Source organism: Balaenoptera borealis (genome assembly GCF_965194805.1).
Source record: "Balaenoptera borealis genome assembly, chromosome: 6".
Lineage (NCBI taxonomy): Eukaryota > Metazoa > Chordata > Mammalia > Artiodactyla > Balaenopteridae > Balaenoptera > Balaenoptera borealis.
Window position 1 is genome coordinate 123,521,401 of NC_138863.1, and position 24,857 is coordinate 123,546,257.

Sequence of the window (24,857 nt, forward strand, 5' to 3'; positions counted from 1 at the left end):
TCCCAGTGGGAAGAATACATGAGTCTAGGAATCAAGTGGCTGGAAGCACTATTTACCATCACCGTCATTGAGCCACTGGGGAGTTTTTGCTTCCCATCTATACAGCTCTGGGCTTTGCAGAGTTAGAGATCCTGGTCCCCAAAGACAGTGCACTCATACCAAGGGACACAGCTAGAGTCTCATAGAACCACAAGAGCATCTGAAAATGCCTTTGAGCCCCTTGTGCCCAAGGGCCAGCAGGCAAGGAGTCACCAACATGACAGGGTAATTGGCCCTGTTTAGCTAGAGGAGGTAGGACTGCTGATACACAGTGGGGCAGGAAGGAATGTGTGGAACTGCGGGCATCCACTTGAGTGCTCCTTGCCATTCTGATGCCCACCTGTGACATGAACTAGTGAGAAATAAATGGTTACCAAAGACTCAGACTTCCCAAAGATGAGGAAACAGGTCACACCCCTAGGCGAGCCTCCAAGACCAACAGGCATATGTGAGGGCAAGGGGCATTTAGAGTGCAGTGTAGGAAGGAGTAGATGAATACCGTCTAAGACCTTGTGACCAACTGCTGTGTTGACAAAATGCCATTCATCCCACTACCTTTCTTTTCAAAACCTCTTCATACTGGTATGCTGGGTAATGTGCTCCTCAAACAGTATCAGAGATGTGGATTCACACACTATGAGGGTGAATAACAAAAAGTCAAGAGAGTTCTTCATCCAGCTCTCTCTCAAGGAAGGGTCTGCTCGTGAGCTACAAAAATCTTCCACAGCATTAAATCCAAAGAAAAACGCTTCCTGGGCTGTCCTTAAGCAGTGAGAGTACAGAGACACTAGCATCTGGCTGTTTCTGTTCTAAGTAGAACTCTTCCACTGCACAGTGAGTTGTTCCCACCAGTTTTTGCTTTCCCACCCCTTCTTTTCCTTCATGGTTATCAGACCTACACAGCATTTTGAAAACATACAAATGCTCAATTTTACTTCCTCCCACTGTATTTTTTACTGATAAATTTCTTGCACTCTTAACTCTGTATTTGCTTCCCAGGACATATGAATTAACACAACCTTTAAAATAAATATCAATAAAATGCATGAAACTATTATTGAAGAGATCGGTAGTGAGCAAAAATCCTCCCTACCCTTATACATGGACTTCACCTTTTTCAAGACCTTCTGAAAAAAATAAAAAGGAGAAAGGAGAAATATTCAAATAACTAGGAAAAAAACTCAAATGTTTGTGAAACGATGACTACCTCATATTATCAAGAAGTGGTAAACCTTAAGGTTTATGCCTCAGTGCTTAAAACTGATAACAATATCTGTTAAAATTATATTGTTCTTTGAGGGGAAATAAAGGAAAGCTTTCAATCAAAGATAAATGGTATATGGAGATGGATAGATAGATACATTTTAGAGTCATAAATACACACACATATGTGGATATTTTGGCTACATGGGATGAGAGAAACAGCAGCTTTAGAATCATGCTCTTTGGGTAGAATTTTATTTTAAAAAAAAACAAGGAGAAAGTGACTTCAATATGGCATAGGAGTAAGACATGGAGATCACCTTCCTCGCCACAAATACATCTACATGTGGAACAACTCCTACAGAACGCCTACTAAATGCTGGCCGAAGACTTCAGATTTCCCAAAAGGCAAGAAACTCCCCACGTACATGGGTAGGGCAAAAGAAAAAAGAAAAAACAGAGACAAAGGAATAGGGACGGGACCTGCACCAGTGGGAGGGAGCTGTGAAGGAAGAAATGTGTCCACACACTAGGAGCCCCTTCACTGGCGGAGATGGGGGGTGGCAGGGGGGAGCTTCGGAGCCACGAAGGAGAGCACAGCAACAGGGGTGCAGAGGGCAAAGCGGAGAGATTCCCGCACAGAGGATCGGTGCCGACCAGCACTCACCAGCCTGAGAGGCTTGTCTGCTCATCCGCCGGGGTGGGCAGGGGCTGGGAGCTGAGGCTCGGGCTCCGGTCAGATCGCAGGGAGAGGACTGGGGTTGGCGGCGTGAACACAGCCTGAAGGGGGCTAGTGCACCACGGCTAGCCGGGAGGGAGTCTGGGAAAATGTCTGGACCTGCCTAAGAGGCAAGAGACCATTGTTTTGGGGTGCACGAGGAGAGGGGATTCAGAGCACCGCCTAAACGAGCTCCAGAGATGGGCGCAAGCCGCGGCGATCAGCGCGGACCCCAGAGACGGGCATGAGACGCTAAGGCTGCTGCTGCCGCCACCAAGAAGCCTGTGTGCGAGCACAGGTCACTCTCCACACCGCCCCTCCCGGGAACCTGTGCAGCCCGCCACCGCAAGGGTTCCATGATCCAGGGACAACTTCCCCGGGAGAATGCACGGCGCGCCTCAGGCTGCTGCAACGTCACGCTGGGCTCTGCCACCGCAGGCGCGCCCCGCCTCCTCCGTACCCCTCCCTCCCCCCGCCTGAGTGAGCCAGAGCCCCCGAAGCAGCTGCTCCTTTAACCCCGTCCTGTGTGAGCAAAGAACAGACGCCCTCAGGTGACCTACACGCAGAGGCGGGTCCAAATCCAAAGCTGAACCCTGGGAGCTGTACGAACAAAGAAGAGAAAGGGAAATCTCTCCCAGCAGCCTCAGAAGCAGCAGATTAAATCTCCACAATCAACTTGATGTGCCCTGCATCTGTGGAATACCTGAATAGACAAAGAATCATCCCAAAATTGAGGAAGCGGACTTTGGGAGCAACTGTAGACTGGGGGTTTGCTGTATGTGACTTACTGGTTTCTGGTTTTATGTTTATCTTAGTTTAGTATTTAGAGTTTATTATCATTGGTAGATTTGTTTATTGATTTGATTGCTCTCTTCCTTTTTTTTTTAATATATATAAATTTTTTTTTCCTTTTTTTCTTTTTGTGACTGTGTATGTGTATGCTTCTTTGTGTGATTTTTGTCTGTATAGCTTTGCTTTCACCATTTGTCTGAGGGTTATGTCTGTCCTTTTTTTTTTTTTTTAAATATAGTTCTTAGTGCTTGTTATCATTGGTGGATTTACTTTTTGGTTTGGTTGCTCTTTTCTTTCTTTCTCTCTTTTTTTTATAAATTTTTTTTTTTAATTTTTTAAAAAATTTTATTAATTTCTTTGCTGTGTTGGGTCTTCATTTCTGTGCGAAGGCTTTCTCTAGTTGCGGCAAGCGGGGGGCCACTCCTCATCGCGGTGCGGGGGCCCTCACTATCACGGCCTCTCTTGTTGCGGAGCACAGGCTCCAGATGCGCAGGCTCAGTAACTGTGGCTCACGGGCCCAGCTGCTCCGTGGCATGTGGGATCTTCCCAGACCAGGGCTCGAACCCGTGTCCCCTGCATTGGCAGGCAGACTCTCAACCACTGCACCACCAGGGAAGCCCCTTTCTTTCTTTTTTTATTACTTTTTAATATTTTTTATTTTTAATAATTTAAAAAATTTTCTACTTTAATAGCTATTTTTTTTCAGTAAACTAAGATTTAATCCTTTACTGAAAATGTAATAATGTCAAGTAGCAGTAATGTTTTTGAATTCAGGAATATTACAGTAAAATCAGTTATTAAGTATGTGCAGTCATTGGGTTATCAGAAACAAATCAGCTTTTTGTAACACCTTTTATTCTAAGCATTATGCAACAGGATGAATGTCTCTGCATGCCTGAACGATGTAGAGAAACAGCACAAGGTGGTTTTATTTCTTTTCAAGGGAAGGTGAAGAAAGCACACACAGTAAATGTTCTCAATCTCCATAGGTCCCCTGAGGGAAACAGAAGCTCCCTTTATCCCTAGCCCAAATATAAAATCATCTTCTTCCAGCCAAGTGTAAAGTAAATTACAGGAGGTGCTTGCCTAAGCCAAGTTCAAATACCAGCATTTAAGAGAAGCTGCAAGCCAATCTGCCCTCCTTCAACAGGTTTATTTAAGGAAGAGGTAGCTTCCTGAAGCCTCAGGAAAGGAATAGAAAAGGCATTTCTCAGCATGTTAATAAATAGCTCTTTGATGATCAACTCTTATTTGTGTATGCAACACCATTTCTCTGTGGAGAACATGCTAAATTACCATGAGCATGTGGTGGTTCACAAGGTCATCTAAGCTGGAAAACATGGATATTTAAATACCATGTTGCCACTGTTGTTGACTTATTCTGATATTTTCCATAATCAGAAAACCCCAGTTTTAATAAGGGTTCAATGGTCCAATGGACGAATACTTTATTTTTTATTGTTTTTTTAAATATTTTATTTATTTATTTATTTTTTCTTATTAGTCATCAATTTTAAACACATCAGTGTATACATATCAATCCCAATATCCCAATTCCTCACACCACCACCACCACCCTCCGACACTTTCCCCCCTTGGTGTCCATACATTTTTTTCTCTGCTTCAGTGTCTCAATTTCTGCTCTGCAAACTGGTTCATCTGTACCATTTTCTAGGTTTCACATATATGCGTTAATAGAGAATATTTGTTTTTCTCTTTCTGACTTACTTCACTATGTATGACAGTCTCTAGATGCATCCATGTCTCTACAAATGACCTTACTTTGTTCCTTTTTATGGCTGAGTAATATTCCATTGTATATATGTACCACAACTTCTTTATCCATTCGTCTGTCGATGAGCATTTAGGTTGCTTCCTTGACCTGGCTATTGTAAATAGTGCTGCAATGAACATTGGGGTGCATGTGTCTTCTTGAATTATGGTTGTCTCTGGGTATATGCCCAGTAGTGGGATTGCTGGGTCATATGGTAATTTTATTTTTAGTTCTTTAAGGAACCTCCATACTGTTCTCCATAGTGACTGTATCAATTTACATTCCCACCAACAGTGCAAGAGGGTTCCCTTTTCTCCACACCCTCTCCAGCATTTGTTGTTTATAGATTTTCTGATGATGCCCATTCTAATTGGTGTGAGGTGATACCTCATTGTCATTTTGATTTGCATTTCTCTATTAATTAGTGATGTTGAGCAGCATTTTATGTGCTTTGTGGACATCTGTATGTCTTCTTTGGAGAAATGTCTATTTAGGTCTTCTGTGCATTTTTGGATTGGGTGGTTTGTTTTTTTAATATTGAGGTGTATGAGCTGTTTATATAATTTGGAGATTAATACTTTGTCCGATGATTCATTTGCAAATATTTTCTCCCATTCTGAGGGTTGTCTTTTTGTCTTGTTTATGGTTTCCTTTGCTGTGCAAAAGCTTTGAAGTTTCATTAGTTCCCATTTGTTTATTTCTGTTTTTATTTCCATTACTCTAGGAGGTGGGTCAAAAAGGATCTTGCTGTGATTTATGTCAAAGAGTGTTCTTCCTATGTTTTCCTCTAAGAATTTTATAGTGCCTAGTCTTACATTTAGGTCTCTAATCCATTTTGAGTTTATTTTTGTGTATGGTGTTAAGGAGTGTTCTAATTTCATTCTTTTACATGTAGCTGTCCAGTTTTCTCAGCACCATTTATTGAAGAGGCTGTCTTTTCTCCACTGTATATCCTTGCCTCGTTTGTCATAGATTAGTTGACCATAGGCGTGTGAGTTTATCTCTGGGCTTTCTATCTTGTTCCATTGTTTCTGTTTTTGTGCCAGTACCATATTGTCTTGATTACTGTAGCTTTGTAATATAGTCTGAAGTAAGGGAGCCTGATTCCTCCAGCTCCGTGTTTTTTCATAAAGAATGCTTTGGCTATTTGGGGTCTTTAGTGTCTCCATACAAATTGTAAGATTTTTTGTTCTAGTTCTGTAAAAGATGCCATTGGTAATTTGATAGGGATTACATTGAAGCTGTAGATTGCTTTGAGTAGTACAGTCATTTTCACAATATTGATTCTTCCAATCCAAGAACATGGTATATCTCTCCATCTGTTGGTATGATCTTTAATTTCTTTCATCAGTGTCTTATAATTTTCTGCATACAGGTCTTTTGTCTCCCTAGGTAGGTTTATTCCTAGGTATTTTATTCTTTTTATTGCAAAGGTAAATGGGAGTGTTTCCTTAATTTCTCTTTCAGATTTCATCATTAGGGTATAGGAATGCAAGAGAATTCTCTGCATTAATTTTGTATTCTGCAACTTTACTACATTCATTGATTAGCTCTAGTAGTTTTCTGGTGGCATCGTTAGGATTCTCTATGTGTGGTATCATGTCATCTGCAAACAGTGACAGTTTTACTTCTTCTTTTCCGATATGGATTTCTTTTATTTCTTTTTCTTCTCTGATTGCCGTGACTAGGACTTCCAAAACTATGTTGAATAATAGTGGTGAGAATGCACATCCTTGTCTTGTTCCTGATCTTAGAGGAAATGCTTTCAGATTTTCACCATTGAGAATGATGTTTACTGTGGGTTTGTCATCTATATCCTTTATTATGTTGATGTAGGTTCCCTCTATGTCCACTTTCTGGAGAGTTTTTATCATAAATGGGTGTCGAATTTTTTCAAAAGCTTTTTCTGCATCTATTGAGATGATGATATGGTTTTTATTCTTCAATTTGTTAATATGCTGCATCACATTGATTGATTTGCATATACTGAAGGATCCTCGCATCTTTGGAATAAATCCCAATTGATCATGGTGCATGATCCTTTAAAAGTGTTGTTGGATGCTGTTTGCTAGTATTTTGTTGAGGATTTTTGCATCTATATTCATGAGTGATATTGGTCTGTAATTTTGCTTTTTTGTAGAATCTTTGTCTGGTTTTGGTATCAGGGTGATTGTGGCCTCATAGAATGAGTTTGAGAGTTTTCCTTCCTCTGCAGTTTTTTGGAAGAGTTTGAGAAGGATGGGTGTTAGCTCTCCTCTTAATGTTTGATAGAATTCACCTGTGAAGCCATCTGGTCCTGAACTTTTGTTTGTTGGAAGATTTTTAATCACAGTTTCAATTTTATTACTTGTGATAGGTCTGTTTATATTTTCTATTTCTTCCTGGTTCAGTCTTGGAAGGTTATACCTTTCTAAGAATTTGTCCATTTCTTCCAGGTTGTCCATTTTATTGGCATAGAGTTGCTTGTAGTCGTCTCTTAGAATACTTTGTATTTCTGTGGTGTCTGTTGTAACTTCTCCTTTTTCATTTCTAATTTATTGATTTGAGTCCTCTCCCTCTTTTTCTTGAAGAGTCTGGCTAATGGTTTATCAATTTTGTTTATCTTCTAAAAAAAACCAGCTTTTAGTTTTATTGATCTTTGCTATTGTTTTCTTTGTTTCTATTTCATTTATTCCTGCTCTGATCTTTATGATTTCTTTCCTTCTGTTAACTTTGGGTTTTGTTTATTCTTCTTTCTCTAGTTCCTTTAGGTGTAATGTTAGATTGTTTACTTGAGATTTTTCATGTTTCTCCAGGTAGGCTTGTATAGCTATAAACTTCCCTCTTAGAACTGCTTTTGCTGCATCCCATAGGTTTCGGATCGTCATGTTTTCATTGTCATTTGTCTTTAGGTATTTTTTGATTTCCTCTTTGATTTCTTCAGTGATCTCTTGGTTATTTAGTAACGTATTGTTTAGCCTCCATGTGTTTGTGTTTTTTCCCCCTCTTATTGATTTCTAATCTCATAGCATTGTGGTCAGAAAAGATGGTTGATATTTCAATTTTCTGAAATTTACTGAGGATTGATTTGTGACCCAAGATGTTATCTATGCTGGAGAATGTTCCGTGCACACTTGAGAAGAGAGTGTAATCTGAAGTTATTGGATGGAATGTCCTATAAATATCAATTAAATCTATCTGGTCTATTGTGTCACTTAATGCTTGTGTTTCCTTTTTAATTTCTGTTTGGATGATCTGTCCATTGTTGTAAGTGAGGTGTTAAAGTCCCCCACTATTATTGTGTTACTGTCGATTTCCTTTTATAGCTGTTAGCAGTTGCCTGATGTAATGAGGTGCTCCTATGTTGGGTGAATATATATTTATAATTGTTATATCTTCTTCTTGGATTGATCCCTTGATCATTATGTAGTGTCCTTCCTTGTCTCTTGTAACATTCTTTATTTTAAAGTCTATTTTTTCTGATATGAGTATAGCTACTCCAGCTTTCTTTTGATTTCCATTTGCATGGAATATCTTTTTCCATCCCCTCACTTTCAGTCTGTATGTGTCCCTAGGTCTGAAGTGAGTCTCTTGTAGACAGCATATATATGGGTCTTGTTTTTGTATCCATTCAGCCAGTCTATGTCTTTTGGTTGGAGCATTTAATCCATACACGTTTAAGGTAATTATCGATATGTATGTTCCTATGACCGTTTTCTTAATTGTTTTGGGTTTGTTTTTGTAGGTCCTTGTCTTCTCTTGTGTTTCCCACTTAGACATGTTCCTTTAGCATTTGTTTTAGAGCTGGTTTGGTGGTGCAGAATTCTCTTAGCTTTTGCCTGTCTGTAAAGAATTAAAGAAATCTTAATTGATTATTGATTTCTCCATAGAATCTGAATGAGATCCTTGCTTGGTAGAGTAATCTTGCTTGTAGGTTCTTCCCTTTCATCACTTTAAGTATATCATGCCACTCCCTTCTGGCTTGTAGAGTTTCTGCTGAGAAATCAGCTGTTAATCTGATGGGAGTTCCCTTGTGTGTTATTGGTCATTTTTCCCTTGCTGTTTTCAATAATTTTTCTTTGCCTTTAATTTTTGCCAATTTGGTTCCTATGTGTCTCGGCATGTTTCTCATTGGGTTTATCCTGTATGGGACTCTCTGCACTTCCTGGACTTGGGTGGCTATTTCCTTTCCCATATTAGGGAAGTTTTCGACTATAATCTCTTCAAATATTTTCTCAGGTCCTTTCTTTCTCTCTTCTCCTTCTGGGACACGTATAATGCGAATGTTGTTGCGTTTAATGTTGTCCCAGAGGTCTCTTAGGCTGTCTTCATTTCTTTTCTTTCTTTTTTCTTTATTCTCTTCTGCAGCAGTAAATTCCACCATTCTTTCTTCCAGGTCTTTTATCCGTTCTTCTGCCTCAGTTATTCTGCTATTGATTCCTTGTAGTGTATTTTTCTTTTCAGTTATTATATTGTTCATCTCTGTTTGTTTGTTCTTTAATTCTTCTAGATCTTTATTAACCATTTCTTGCATCTTCTTGATCTTTGCCTCCATTCTTTTTCCGAGGTCCTGAATCATCTTAACTATCACTATTCTGATGTCTTTTTCTGGAAGATTGCCTATCTCCATTTCATTTAGTTGTTTTTCTGGGGTTTTATCTTGTTCCTTCATCTGGTATATAGCCCCCTGCCTTCTCATCTTGTCTGTCTTTCTGTGAATGTGGTTTTTGTTCCACAGGCTGCAGTATTGTAGTTCTTCTTGCTTCTGCTGTCTGCCCTCTACTTTATTTCTTTTTATTTTCCTTTTTTCTTTCTTTTTTCTCCCTTTTCTTCTGAGCCATGTGGCTGACAGGGTCTTGGTGCTCCGGCCAGGTGTCAGGCCTGTGCCTCTGAGGTTGGAGAGCCGAGTTCAGGGCATTAGTCCGTCAGAGACCTCCCTGCTCCATGTAATATCAAATGGCAAAAGCTCTCCCAGAGATCTCCATCTCAATGCTAAGGTCCAGCTCAACAACCAGAAAGCTACAGTGCTTGACACCTATGCCAAACAACTACCAGGACAGGAACACAACACCACCCATTAGCAGAGAGGATGCCTAAAATCATAAGATCACAGATACCCCAAAACCCACCACCGGACATGGTCCTGCCCACCAGAAAGACAAGATCCAGCTTCATCTATCAGAACACAGGCATCAGTCCCCTCCACCAGGAACTCTACACAACCCACTTCACCAACCTTAGCCACTGGGGGCTCACACCAAAAACAACGGGAACTATGAACCTGCAGCCTGTGAAAAGGAGATGCCAAACACAGAAATTTAAGCAAAATGAGAAGACAGGGAAACACACAGCAGATGAAGGAGCAAGGTAAAAACCAACCAGACCAAACAAATGAAGAGGAAATAGGCAGTCTACTTGAAAAAGAATTCAGAGTAATGATAGTAAAGATGATCCAAAATCTTGGAAATAGAATGGAGAAAATTTAAGAAAGTTATAACAAGGACCTAGAAGAACTAAAGAGCAAACACACAATGTTGAACAACACAATAAAAGAAATTAAAAATTCTCTAGAAGGAAACAATAGCAGAATAACTTCGGCAGAAGAACAGGATTAATGACCTGGGTGATACAATAGAGGAAATAACTATTGCAGAGCATAATAAAAAAAAAAAGAATGAAAAGAATTGAGGACAGACTTAGAGACCTCTGGGACAACATTAAATGCACCAACATTCGAATTATAGGGGTGCAAGAAGAAGAAGAGAAAAAGAAAGTGACTGAGAAAATATGTGAAAAGATTATAGTTGAAAACTTCCCTAATATGAGAAAGGAAATAGTCAATTAAGTTCAGGAAGTGCAGAGAGTCCCATACAGGATAAATCCAAGGAGAAACACGCCAAGACATATTTTATTCAAACTATCAAAAATTAAATACAAAGAAAAAATATTAAAAGCAGGAATGGAAAAACAATAAATAACATAACAAGGGCATCCCCATAACGTTAACAGCTGCTCTTTCAGTAGAAACTCTGTAAGCCAGAAGGGAGTGGCAGGACATATTTAAAGTGATGAAAAGGTAAAACTTACAACCAAGATTACTCTACCCAGCAAGGATCTGATTCAGATTTGACAGAGAAATTAAAATCTTTACAGACAAGCAAAATGTAAGAGAATTCAGCACTACCAAACCAACTTTACAACAAATGCTAAAGGAGCATCTCTAGGCAGGAAGCACAAGAGAAGGAAAAGACCTACAATAACAAACCAAAAACAATTAAGAAAATCGTAATAGGAATATACATATTGATAATTATCTTACATGTTAATGGATTAAATGCTCCCACCAAAAGACATAGACTGGCTGAATGGATCCAAAAACAAGACCCATATATATGCTGTCTACAAGAGACCCACTTCAGACTAGGGACACATGAAGACTAAAATGAGGGGATGGAAAAAGATATTCCATTCAAATGGAAATCAAAAAAGTTTGAGCAGCAATTGTCATATCAGACAAAATCATTTTTAAAATAAAGACTATTACAAGAGACAAAGAAGGACACTACATAATGATCAAAGGATCAATCCAAGAAGAAGATATAGCAATTTAAAATATTTATGCACCCAACATAGGAGCACCTCAACACATAAGGCAAATGCTAAGAGCTGTAAAAGGGGAAATCGACAGTAACACAATCATACTAGGGCATTTAAACACCCCACTTTCACCAGTGGACGGATCATCCAAGAGGAAAATAAATAAGGAAACACAAGCATTAAATGACAGATTAAAGAAGATGGACTTAATTGATATTTATAGGACATTCCATCCAAAAACAACAGAATACACTTTCTTCTCAAGGGCTCATGGAACATTTTCCAGGATAGATTATATCTTGGGTCACAAATCAAGCCTTGGTAAATTTAAGAAAATTGAAATCACATCAAGTATCTTTTCCGACCACAATGTTAGGAGACTAGATATCAATTACAGGAAAAGATCTGTAAAAAATACAAACACATGGAGGCTAAACAGTACACTACTTAATAACCAAGAGATCACTGAAGGAATCAAAGAGGAAATCAAAAAATGTCTAGAAACAAATGACAGTGAAAACACGATGACCCAAAACCTATGGGCAGCAGCAAAAGCAGTTCTAAGAGGGAAGTTTATAACAATACCGTCCTACCTCAAGAAACAGGAAACCTCTCTAATAGACAGCCTAAACTTACACCTAAAGCAATTAGAGAAAGAAGAACAAAAAACCTCAAACTTAGCAGAAGGATCAAAAGGAAATGAAAAAGAAATGAAGGAAAGATAGCAAAGATCAATAAAACTAAAAGCTGGTTCTTTGAGTAGATAAAGAAAATTGATAAACCATTAGTCAGACTCATCAAGAAAAAAAGGGAGAAAAATCAATAGAATTAGAAATGAAAAAGGAGAGGTAACAACAGACCCTGCAGAAATTCAAAGGATCATGAGAGATTACTACAGTCAACTGTATGCCAATAAAATAGACAACCTGGAAGAAATGGACAAATTCTTAGAAAAGCACAAACTTCCAAGACTGAACCAGGAAGAAATATAAAATATAAATGGAGCAATCAGAAGCACTGAAATTGAGACTGTGATTAAAAATTTTCCAACAAGCAAAAGCCCAGGCCCAGATGGTTTCACAGGCAAATTCTATCAAGCATTTAGAGAAGAGCTAACACCTATCCTTCTCAAACTCGTCCAAAATATAGCAGAAGGAGAAACACTCCCAAACTCATTCTACAAGGCCACAATCACCCTGATACCAAAACCAGAGAAAGATGTCACAAAGGTAGAAAACTACAGGCCAATGTCACTGATGAACATAGATGCAAATATCTTCCACAAAATACTAGCAAACAGAATCCAACAGCACATTAAAAGGATCACACACCACGGTCAAGTGGAGTTTATCCCAGGAATGCAAGGATTCTTCAGTATACACAAATCAATCAATATGATAAACTATATTAACCTATTAAAGGATAAAAACCATATGATCATCTCAATAGATGCAGAAAAAGCTTTTGACAAAATTCAACAACCATTTATGATAAAAACACTCCAGAAAGTAGGCATAAAGACAACTTACCTCAACATAATAAAAGCCATATATGACAAACCCACAGCCAACGTCGTTCTCAATGGTGAAAAACTGAAACCCTTTCCTCTAAGATCAGGAGCAAGACAAGGTTGTCCACTCTTACCACCATTATTCAACATAATTTTGAAAGTTTTAGTCATAGCAATCAGAGAAGAAAAAGAAATAAAAGGAATCCATATTGGAAAAGAAGAAATAAAACTGTCACTGTTTGCAGTTGACATGATACTATACATAGAGAATCCTAAAGATGCTACCAGAAAACTACTAGAGCTAATCAATGAATTTGGTAAAGCAGCAGGATACAAAATTAATGAACAGGAATCTCTTTCATTCCTATACACTAACGATGAAAACTCTGAAAGAGAAATTAAGGAAACACTCCCATTTACCACTGCAACAAAAAGAATAAAATACCTAGGAACAAACCTACCTAAGGAGAAAAAAACCTGTATGAGGAAAACTATAAGACACTGATGAAAGAAATTAAAGATGATACAAACAGATGGAGAGATATACCATGTTCTTGGATTGGAAGAATCAACATTGTGAAAATGACTCTACTACACAAAGCAATCTACAGATTCAATGCAATCCCTATCAAACTACCAATGGCACTTTTCACAGAACTAGAACAAAAAATTTCACAATTTGTATGGAAATACAAAAGACCCCCAATAGCCAAAGCAATCTTGAGAAAGAAAAACGGAGCTGGAGGAATCAGGCTCCCAGACTTCAGACAATACTACAAAGATACAGTAATCAAGACAGTATGGTACTGGCACAAAAACAGAACTGTAGATCAGTGGAACATGGTAGAAAGCCCAGAGATAAAGCCACACACATATGATCACCTTATTTTTGATAAAGGAGGCAAGAATATACAATGGAGAAAAGACAGCCTCTTCAATAAATGGTGCTGGGAAAACTGGACAGCTACATGTATAAGAATGAAATTAGAACACTACGTAAGACCATACACACAAATTAAATCAAAATGGGTTAAAGACCTAAATATAAAGCCAGACACTATAAAACTCTTAGAGGAAAACATAGGCAGAACACTCTATGACGTAAATCACAGCAAGATCCTTTTTGACCCACCTCCTAGAGAAATGGAAATAAAAACAAAGATAAACAAATGGGGCCTAATGAAACTTAAAAGCTTTTGTACAGCAAAGGAAACCATAAACAAGACAAAAAGACAACCCTCAGAATGGGAGAAAATATTTGCAAATGAAGTAGCTGACAAAAGGTCATTCTCCAAATTTACAAGCAGCTCATGCTATTCAATATCAAAAAAACTAACGGCCCAATCCAAAAATGGACAGAAGACCTAAATAGACATTTCTCCAAAGAAGATATTGCCAACAAATACACGAAAGATTGCTCAACATCACTAATCATTAGAGAAATGCAAATCAAAACTACAATGAGGTGTCAACTCACACCGGTCAGAATGGCCATCATCACAGTATCTACAAACAATAAATACTGGAGGGGGTGTGGAGAAAAGGGAATCCTCTTGCACTGTTGGGGGGAATGTACATTGATACAGCCATTAAGGAGAACAGTATGGAGGTTCCTTAAAGAACTAAAAGTAGAACTACCATACGACCCAGCAATCCTACTACTGGGCATGTACCCTGAGAAAACCATAATTCAAAAAGAGTCATGTACCACAATGTTCATTGCAACTCTCTTTACAATAGCCAGGACATGGAAGCAACCTAAATGTCCACTGACAGGTGAATGGATAAAGAAGATGTGGCACATATATACAATGGAATGTTACTCAGCCATAAAAAGAAACGAAATTGAGTTATTTGTAGTGAGTTGGATGGACATAGAGACTGTCATATTGAGTGAAGTAAGTCAGAAAGAGAAAAATAAATACCATATGCTAACACATATATATGGAATCTAAAAAAAAAAGAAAGAAAAAAAAGTGGTTCTGAAGAACCTAGGGGCAGGACAGGAGTAAAGACTCAGAGGTAGGGAATGGACTTGAGGACACGGGGAATGGGAATGGTAAGCTGGGATGAAGTGAGAGAGTGGCATTGACATATATACACTACCAAATGTAAAATAGATAGCTAGTGGGGAGCAGCTGCATAGCACATGGAGATCAGCTTGGTGCTTTTTGACCTAGAGGGGTGGTATAGGGAGGGTGGAAGGGAGATGCAAGAGGGAGGTGATATGGGGATATATGTATATGTATAGCTGATTCACTTTGTTATAAAGCAGAAACTAACACACCACTGTAAAGCAATTATACTCCAATAAAGATGTTAAAAAAACCCAAAAAAGAACAACAAAAGAAAACAAGGAAATGATGCTACTGTTTCATTAAATTACTTTCATGTGGAACCTCCATGTTGGATATGCCATAAACTCTCACCTTCCCACAACAATAAAGATTTCTTATTAATTTATCATTAAGATGTGTCTTGAACTTTTTCTTTCTCTCAGTCCTACTCAGATTTTCATAGGTCTCACTTGGATCCCTAAAATTGCCTTCTATCTGCTCCCCTGCCTCAAATATTGTTCCTTATAAAATATACACATAGGAGCAAGGGTGATTTATCAGAAACACTAAGGTGGCTGTTTCCTTCAATTGCTGGTAGCCAACAAGCCTTTAATGCCTCCAGTCCCATGTATACACAGAGCTGATGTTTCCTTATGCTTCCTATGGCAGGTCATATTTCTATTCTCATGCCGTTTCTTCTGTCTGGAATATATCCTTCACAACCACCATGCTCTCTTCTCTTCTTTCTTTTCCTGATAAACATCCCATTCTCTTTTCCTGGATAAATCCTATTAAATAATCAGGACCCAGCTAAGATTCATTCTCTAGAAGCTCCTCTGGCCTCCATTCTGTATTATCTCTCAGGTCTAGGAGTTTACAGACTAAAGTTGCTGACCCCTGAGCACACCATGCTGCTCTTTATCAAAGCATTACCATGTTATATGGAAACCTTGTTCTTATACGGCCATATCTCCTTCCATTCAACAAAGTTCACAGAGGCTTATCTGAGGCTTTGCATGTATCGTGTTTGTCTGGCATAAAGTGGGATTCACTGTGTGTTTGTTGAATTGAGTTGTAACTTTCATTGAACTTCAATGAGTTATCAAGCAGAAAATTCAACATCTGCTTCTTATCAAGATTCTAAAGTGTTAAATGCCATTTTAAAGCAATCTTGTCTCCAGAAAATGCTTAACTCTTCCTCCTTCTAATAGAGTGGACGTCACTCCCTCCTACTTTAACTTTATACCCTGTACCTCAGCTATCACAAAAAATAATATTGCATTTTAACTTATATGCAATAATAATTCATTTTAACTCATAATGGGAACTCATATGTTCCCATTACTATATTCATATTGGGTATGATGAGAGGAACTATTTTTTATCCATTCCTACAGATGCATGATTTAGCACAGTATATTATACACTACTCGAATTATTTGTTTAAATTGACAAATCCCAGTCATTTTAACTCTGCTAGTAGGAGACATTTCAAGAAGACATGAGGTAGCATAATCCACTGGGCTCTTCACTAGTCTCAGATTTCACACTTAATTTCTGGCTTTCAGTAAGTTGATTCCCTAGAATAATTTGTTTGGAGATTACCTCCCAAATAGAATTGTTATAAAATGAAATAAAAACATAAATTGAAAATTTGTGTTGCATGCCAAAAGTTCTATTAAAATGTAAAATTCTGAGTGGTATCACACTAATTTTTATCACCATTATTGCCATCATGGTCAGTATCGTATTCTATTTAAACAGCTGTATTGAGTTGGTTGCCTAGTGCTTCTGTGAAATGTCTTTGAGAATGTGAATAGGAGGTTGTATAGCAACACAAGCAGAAACTGATTGGAACTCAGTCATTCGGAAGGATATCTGTTATTTTTCTCCATTGCTTTGCTTTATTCCCTGAGTGCTTGTCTAATTCCCTTTTCAGTCTAGGAGTACAGCTTTTACAGCCTCAAAGATTCCTTTGAATGAGAAACTTGGCTTGGGATAACCTAGACCTGAACCTACCCAGTAGGGTGGGGCCAGACCACAAATTAGCTGCACTCCAGTGAGTGCTGTGAATTTGAGGAGTTATTTCCCAGGCATCTGAATTAAGGATTAGGCACTAGGCTGGCTGGGACTTTGAATCTCGTCTCTGTTACTATGTTTCTCTTTTCCCTCATCCTATCAACTTGAAGCTAAAACCTTGAGGTTAAATTTATCATTTTTCACCTCAGAGTAGACACTCCTTAAATTTCTAGTGTGAAGTTTATAAGCCTTTATACAGTTCACTGGTCCCTTACTGTAGATTTTTCTTTCCTCTGTGATTCACCCCATTACCATGAATATTTCTATCCCCAAACAAAAACATATGGAAGTGCCACAAAACCTCTCTTGACATTTACAGTTTCCCAATAAACAAATCTATTAAGACTCTCATCATGTTTTTTATTTATAAACATAATTTATCTAGTCTGGATTTTCTCTTGGTTGCTGCTATATCTTCACTGTTTCCCTAGAATATATATATTTTATATACATGTAGAATATATATTTAATTATGTCCATATTTCTTTGACCACTTTAAGTTCCTCCCACTTTAGAAATAAAATTTTTCATTGAGATGCCCATCAGATAAAATATTTCCCCCTAGATATATATTTACTCAAGTTGCTTTAGAAAAGTAAATTTGTGTCATATTGTGGGCTATAAGAGATGCTGGCAGCTGTAAATCAATGTCAAGAAGCTTGCAGTTATTTTGTGTTAAATGGTAAAATATATGATATAGTATCTTCTTCTAATTAGTTACTGGATGGTCCTTTACAGTATTCCAGAATTATTGTCTTAAGGGAAATGTCACATGCAAAAGCCATGTAGCCTTTGCACACCTTTTCCAACCTCTTCAGAGCCATGGTGAGCTGGTATTCACCTTGATACTTCCTTCTGGCACTTTTGTTTTTATGCTTCCTCTGACAGGATTAAAATATAAACTATTAAATTTTTTTTTTTTTTTTTAATTTTATAGCTACTTTATTTATTAATTTATTATTTATTTTTGGCTGTGTTGGGTCTTCGGTTCGTGCGAGGGCTTTCTCTAGTTGCGGCAAGTGGGGGCCACTCTTCATCGCGGTGCGGGGACCGCTCTTCATCGCGGTGCGTGGGCCTTTCACTATAGCGGCCCCTCCCGTTGCGGGGCACAGGCTCCAGACGCGCAGGCTCAGTAGTTGTGGCTCACGGGCCCAGCCGCTCCGTGGCATGTGGGATCTTCCCAGACCAGGGCTCGAACCCGTGTCCCCTGCATTAGCAGGCAGATTCTCAACCACTGCGCCACCAGGGAAGCCCCTAAATATTTCTAAATCGATATGACTTCATGATTCTATCTAAATAGTAAGGTAATACTTGTTTTCATTACTTCTTTATGTAATAACATAAATCAGAGAGGTGGAGTCAAGATGGGGGTGTGGGAAGACACCAAGTTAGCATCTCCTCGCAATTAAGGAAACCTGCTGGCTGCTGGTGGGGGATGCTGATGCACAAGGAGATGGGAGAGACCCCCAAGCAAACTGGTAGGACGTGAGGGGACTGAGGGGGGAGGAGAAGTGGAGGCCAGGCAAGATCGGGGCCCTGAGGCCAGGGAGATCAGGAGAGGCAGGCAGGAAGGGCCCTCTGGGATGAGCGGGAGAGAGGTGGAGGGTGTTTGCCCCACCCACTCGGGCCCGGTGAGACTGCTGAGCTCCCACGTGAGGTCCCCTGGCTTCTGAGACCAGGGGTGGGGGGGCACGCCTGGGCCCCTTCTGTTCCTTGAGCCTGAGCCCCACCCCCACAGCCCCCAGGGCCTTTTCCAGCCCTGTGGGTCCTAAGCATAGGCCCCGCCCACCACCCAAACCTTGCCCTTGCTTAGGCCCCGCACTCCACAGCCAAGGCATTTTCCCCATTTTTCTCTTGTTTTTCTTTTCTTTTCCCTCCTCCTCTTTTTCACTCTTGTGGTACTATTGTACCTTCTGGTTGCTGTTTCATCTATATTTTTATTTTTATATTATTTCTAACATATCTGTTAGTTTCCTAGTCTAATTTTATTTTTTACTTTGTTATTGTTCTCTCTCTCTTTTTTTTTTTTTTTCTTTGCCACACCACACAGCTTGTGGGATGTTGGTTCATGAGCTGGGGGTTGGGCCAAAGCTCCTGCAATGGGAGCTCTGAGTCTGAACCACTGGACTAACAGAGAACCTCAGACCCCAGGGAATATTCATCAGAGTGAGGTGTCCCAGAGGTCCTCATCTCAACACCAAGACCCAGCTCTACCCCACAGCCTACAAACACCAGTGGTGGAAGCCTCAGGCTAAACAACTAATAAGACAGGAACACAATCCCACTCATTAAAAAAAAAAAAAAGAGAGATGGCAAAAAAATATGTCACAGATGAAGGAGCAAGGTAAAAACCTACAAGACCAAGTTAATGAAGAGGTAATAGGCAATCTACCTAAAAAATAATTCAGAGTAATGACAGTAAAGATGGTCCAGAATCTCAAAAATAGAATGGAGGCACGGATTGAGAAAATACAAGAAATGTTTAACAAACATCTAGAAGAACTAAAGAACAAACAAACAGAGATGAACAACACAACAACTGAAATGAAAAATACACTAGAAGGAATCAATAACAGAATAAATGAGGCAGAAGAACGAATAAGTAAGTTGGAAGACAAAATGGCGGAAATAATGGCCAAGGAGCAGAATAAAGAAAAAAGGATGAAAAGAATTGAAGACAATCTCAGGGACCTCTGGGACAACACTAAATACACCAACATTTGAATTTTAGGGGTTCCAGAAGAAGAAGAGAAAAAGAAAGGGTCTGAGAAAATATTTGAAGAGATTATACTTGAAAACTTCCCTAACATGGGAAAGGAAATAGTCACCCAAGTCCAGGAAGCACAGAGAGTCCTATTGAGGATAAACCCAAGTTAATCAAACTAACAAAAAATAAATTCAAAGAAAACATACTAAAAGCAGCAAGGGAAAAACAAAAAATAGTATACAAAGGAATCCCCATAAGGTTATCAGCTGATTATTCAGCAGAAACTCTGCAGGCCAGAAGGAAGTGGCAGGATATACTTAAAGTGATGAAAGAAAAAAACCTACAACCAAGATTACTCTACCCACCAAAGATGTCATTCAGATTCGATGGAGATATCAAAAGTTTTCAGGCAAGCAAAAGCTAGGAGAATTCAGCACCAACAAACCAGCTTTACAACAAATGTCAAAGAAACTTCTCCAGGCAGGAAACACAAGAAAAGAAAAAGACCCACAAAAGCAAATGCAACACAGTTAAAAAAATGGTAATAGGAACATACATATTGATAATAACCTTGAATGTTATGCCCCAACCAAAAGACACAAACTGGCTGAATGCATACAAAAACAAGACCCATATATATGCTGTCTACAAGAGACCCACTTCAGACCTAGGGACACATACAGACTGAAAGTAAAGTGATGGAAAAAGATATTCCATGCAAATGGAAATCAAAAGAAAGCTGGAGTAGCAATATTCGTATCAGATAAAATAGACTTTAAAATAAGACTGTTACAAGAGCTAAGGAGGGAAACTATATAATGATCAAGGGATCAATCCAAAAAGAAGATATAACAATCATAAATGTTTATGGACCCAATATAGCAGCACCTCAATACATTAGGCAAATGCTAACAATCATGAAAGGAGAAATCAACAGTAACACAAAGATAGTAGGGGACTTTAACACCCCACTTACACCAATGAACAGATCATCCAAATAGGAAATAACTAAGGAAACACAAGCTTTAAATGACATAATAGACCAGATAGATTTAATTGATATTTATAGAACATTCCACCTGAAAGTGGCATAATACACTTTCTTCTCAAGTGCACACAGAACATTCTCCACGATAGATCACACCTTGGGTCACATATCAAGCTTCGGTAAATTTAAGAAAATTGAAATCATATCAAGCATCTTTTCTGACTACAACACTTTGAAATTATAAATCAATTAGAGGAAAAAACTGTAAAAAAGTTTTGGAGGCTAAACAGTGTGCTACTAAATAACCAAGAGATCACTGAAGAAATCAAAGAGGAAATAAAAAAAAATACCTAGAAACAAATGACAATGAAAACATGAAGACCCCAAACCTATGGGATGCAGCAAAAGCAGTTCTAAGAGGGAAGTTTATAGCAATTCAATCTCCCCTCAAGAAACAAGAAAAATCTCAAATACACAATCTAATCCTACACTTAAAACACCTAGAGAAAGAAGAACAAGGACAACCCAAAGTCAGTAGAAAGTAAGAAATCATAAAGATCAGAGCAGAAATAAATGAAATAGAAATGAAGAAAACAATAACAAAGATCAATAAAACTAAAAGCTGCTTCTTTGAGAAGATAAACAAAATTGATAAACCCTTAGCCAGATTCATCAAGAAAAAAAAGGAGAGGACTCAAATCAATAAAATTAGAAATGAAAAAGGAGAAGTCACAACGGACACTGCAGAAATACAAAGCATCATAAGAGACTACTACAAACAACTATATGTCAATAAATGTGATAACCACGAAGAAATGGACAAATTCTTGGAAAGGTACAATTTTCCAAGACTTAACCAGGAAGAATTAGAAAATATAAACAGACCTATCACAAGTAATGAAATTGAAACTGTAATTAAAAATCTTCGAACAAACAAATGTCCAGGACAAGATGGCTTCACAGGCGAATTCTATCAAACATTTAGAGAAGAGCTAACACTTCTCAAACTCTTCTCAAACTCTTCCAAAAAATTGCAGAGGGAGAAACACTCCCAAATTCATTCTATGAACCCACCAACACCCTGATACCAAAACCAGACAAAGATATCACAAAAAATGAAAATTAGAGACCAATATCACTGATGAACATATATGCAAAAATTCTGAACAAAATACTAGCAAACAGAATGCAACAGCACATTAAAAGTATCATACACCATGATCAAGTGGGGTTTATCCTAGGAATGCAAGGATTCTTCAGTATATGCAAATCAATCAATGTGATAAACCATATTAACAAACTGAAGGATAAAATCTACATGATCATCTCAATAGATGCAGAAAAAGCTTTTGACAAAATTCTACACCCATTTTTGATAAAAATCCTCCAGAAAGTAGGCATACAGGGAACTTACATCAACATAAGAAAGGCTATAGATGAAAAACCCACAGCCAACATCGTTCTCAATGGTGAAAAACTGAAAGCATTTACACTAAGATCAGGAACAAGACAAGGTTGCCCACTCTCTCCACTCTTATTAAACATAGTTTTGGAAGTCCTAGCAATGGCAATCAGAGAAGAAAAAGAAATAAAAGGAATACAAATTGGAAAAGAAGAAGTAAAACTGTCACTGTCTGCAGATGGCATGATACTATACATAGAAAATCCTATAGATGCCACTAGAAAACTTCTAGAAATAGTCAGTGAATTTGGTAAGGTTGCAGGATACAAAATTAATGCACAGAAATTTCTGACATTACTATACACTGACAATGAAAAATCAGAAAGAGAATTAAAGAAACAATCCCATTTACCATCGCAACAAGAAGAATAAAATACCTAGGAATAAACCTGCTTAAGGAGGTGAAAGACTTATACTCTGCAAACTATAAAACACTGGTGAAAGGAATCAAAGATGATATAAACAGGTGGAGAAATATACCATGTTCTTGGATTGGAAATATCAATATTGTGAAAATGACTATATTACTCAAAGCAATCTACAGATTCAATTCAATCACTATCAAACTACCAATTGCATTCTTCACAGAATTAGATCAAAAAATTTTACAATTCGTATGGAAATACAAAAGACCCCGAATAGCCAAAGCAACCTTGAGGAAAAAAAAAAAATGGAGCTGGAGGAATCAGGCTCCCTGACTTCAAACTATACCACAAAACTACAGTAATCAAGACAGTATGGTACTGGTACAAAAACAGAAATACAGATCAATAGAACAGGATAGAATGCCCAGAGATAAACCCACGCACATATGGTCACCTAATTTACGACAAAGGAGGCAAGAACTTACAGTGAAGAAAATACAATCTCTTCAATAAATGGTGCTGGGAAAACTGGAAAGTTACATGTAAAAGAATGAAATTAGAACACTATGTAACACCATACACAAAAATAAACTACAAAAGGATTAAAGACCTAAATGTAAGATCAGACACTATAAAACTCTTAGAGGAAAACATAGGAAAAACACTCTTTGTCATAAACCACAACAAGATCTTTTTTAACCCGTTTCCTAGAGTAACAGAAATAAAAACAAAAATAAACAAATGGGACTTAATTAAACTTAAAAGCTTTTGCACAGCAAAGGAAACCATAAACAAGATGAAAAGACAACTCTCAGAATGGGAGAAAATATTTGCAAATGAAACAACAGACAAAGGATTAATCTCCAAAAGATACAAAGAGCTCATGGAGCTCAATATCAAAAAAAAAAAAATCCAATTAAAAAATGGGCAGAAGACCTAAATAGACATTTAACCAAGGAAGACATATGAATGGCCAGGAGGCACATGAAAAGATGTTCAACATCACTAATTATGAGAAATGCAAATCAAAACTACAATGAGGTATCACCTCACACCAGTCAGAATGGTCATTATCAAAAAATTTAGAAACAATAAATGCTGGAAAGAGTGTGGTGAAAAGGAAACCCTACTACACTGTTGTTGGGAATGTAAACTGATACAACCACTATGGAATACAGTATGGAGTTTCCTTAAAAAACTGAAAGTAGAACTACCGTATGACCCAGCAATCCCAATACTGGGCATATACCCTGAGAAAACCATAATTTAAAAAGAGATATGTACCACAATGTTCATTGCAGCACCATTTACAATAGCCAGGACATGGAACCAACCTAAATGTCCATCGACTGATGAATGGATAAAGAAGATGTGGCACATATATACAATGGAATATTACTCAGCCCCAAAAGGAAATGAAATTGAGTTATTTGTAGTGAGGTGGATGGACATAGAGTCTGTCATACAGAGTGAAGTAAGTCAGAAAGAGAAAAACAAATACTGTATGCTAACACATATATATGGAATCTAAAAAAAAAAAAAATGGTACTAATGAACCTAGTTGCATGGCAGGAATAAAGATGTAGACATAGAGAATGGATTTGAGGACACAGGGTGGGAGGGGAAAGCTGAGGCGAAGTGAGAGTAGCATCGACATATATACACTACCAAATGTAAAATAGCTAGTGGGAAGCAGCAGCATAGCACAAAGAGATCAGCTCGGGGCTTTGCGATGACCTTGATGGGTGGGATAGGGAGGATGGGAGGGAAGCTCAAGAGGGAGGGGATATGGGGACATATGTATCCATATGGCTGATTCACTTTGGTGTACAACAGAAACTAACATGGTATTGTGAAGCAATTATACTCCAATAAAGATCTATCAAAAAAATAACATAAATCAATTGACTGTGGTCTTCTTAAAGCCATATAAAATTGAACAGTAACTTACGACAATAGACTATGGTTTGTTTGGAAATTGTTGTCAATTAAATATAATATTCTTTGAAATTGGATTTCTTTTTGACTTCAAGTGCTGTAATGCCCTGGTGAAAATCATTTTTTTAAAGCAGTTTTATATATAAAATCAACCGTCTCTGAGCTTTCTGGTTGCCAGGATAGCCTGAGGCATTCTTAACCTTTTCTTGATCACTGTTTGTGAATTTTCGCAGTTGCTATACACACCACACTCAGATCTCCAGATCTACAAGGAGGTTTGGAAGCTACTGGTTTTCATGAAGACAAGGCTAAGCTGGAAACCCAGTAACACACTTTTTGGAAGGCAATGAGAACAATCACTTCCCAAATAATTCACAAAATATAAAAATCAGAGAAGTCTATCTACAATGTGATGTAACAAATGTGTTCTGCTCAGGCAATCCATATGTTCTTTTCTAGGTACAATATTTATAGACTGTGTTCTTAAAAGGAAACACATGATAAGGATATGGTATCTCAGCTTCTGAGGGTTTAAAAATCTGTTGAGAAAGACATGATTTCCCTAGACAAATATTTCTTCTGCTTTTCAGAAATAAATTCTTTATAGGTGGAGATAAATCTCACCAATGGGTTTGATAAAGATCTTTTC

The 24,857-nt window shown here is 38.1% G+C and overlaps 1 long non-coding RNA gene across 1 annotated transcript in view; it reads right to left on the reverse strand.

Moving 5' to 3' along the window:
* Positions 1 to 3,372: 3,372 nt before the first annotated feature.
* The window catches only part of LOC309631499, a 427,426-nt gene continuing 405,941 nt past the window's right edge, over positions 3,373 to 24,857 (reverse strand). Inside the window, exon 2 of the long non-coding RNA XR_014246316.1 lies at positions 3,373 to 14,978. This is a non-coding gene — a long non-coding RNA (uncharacterized lncRNA). The remainder of the gene's footprint in view (positions 14,979 to 24,857) is intronic.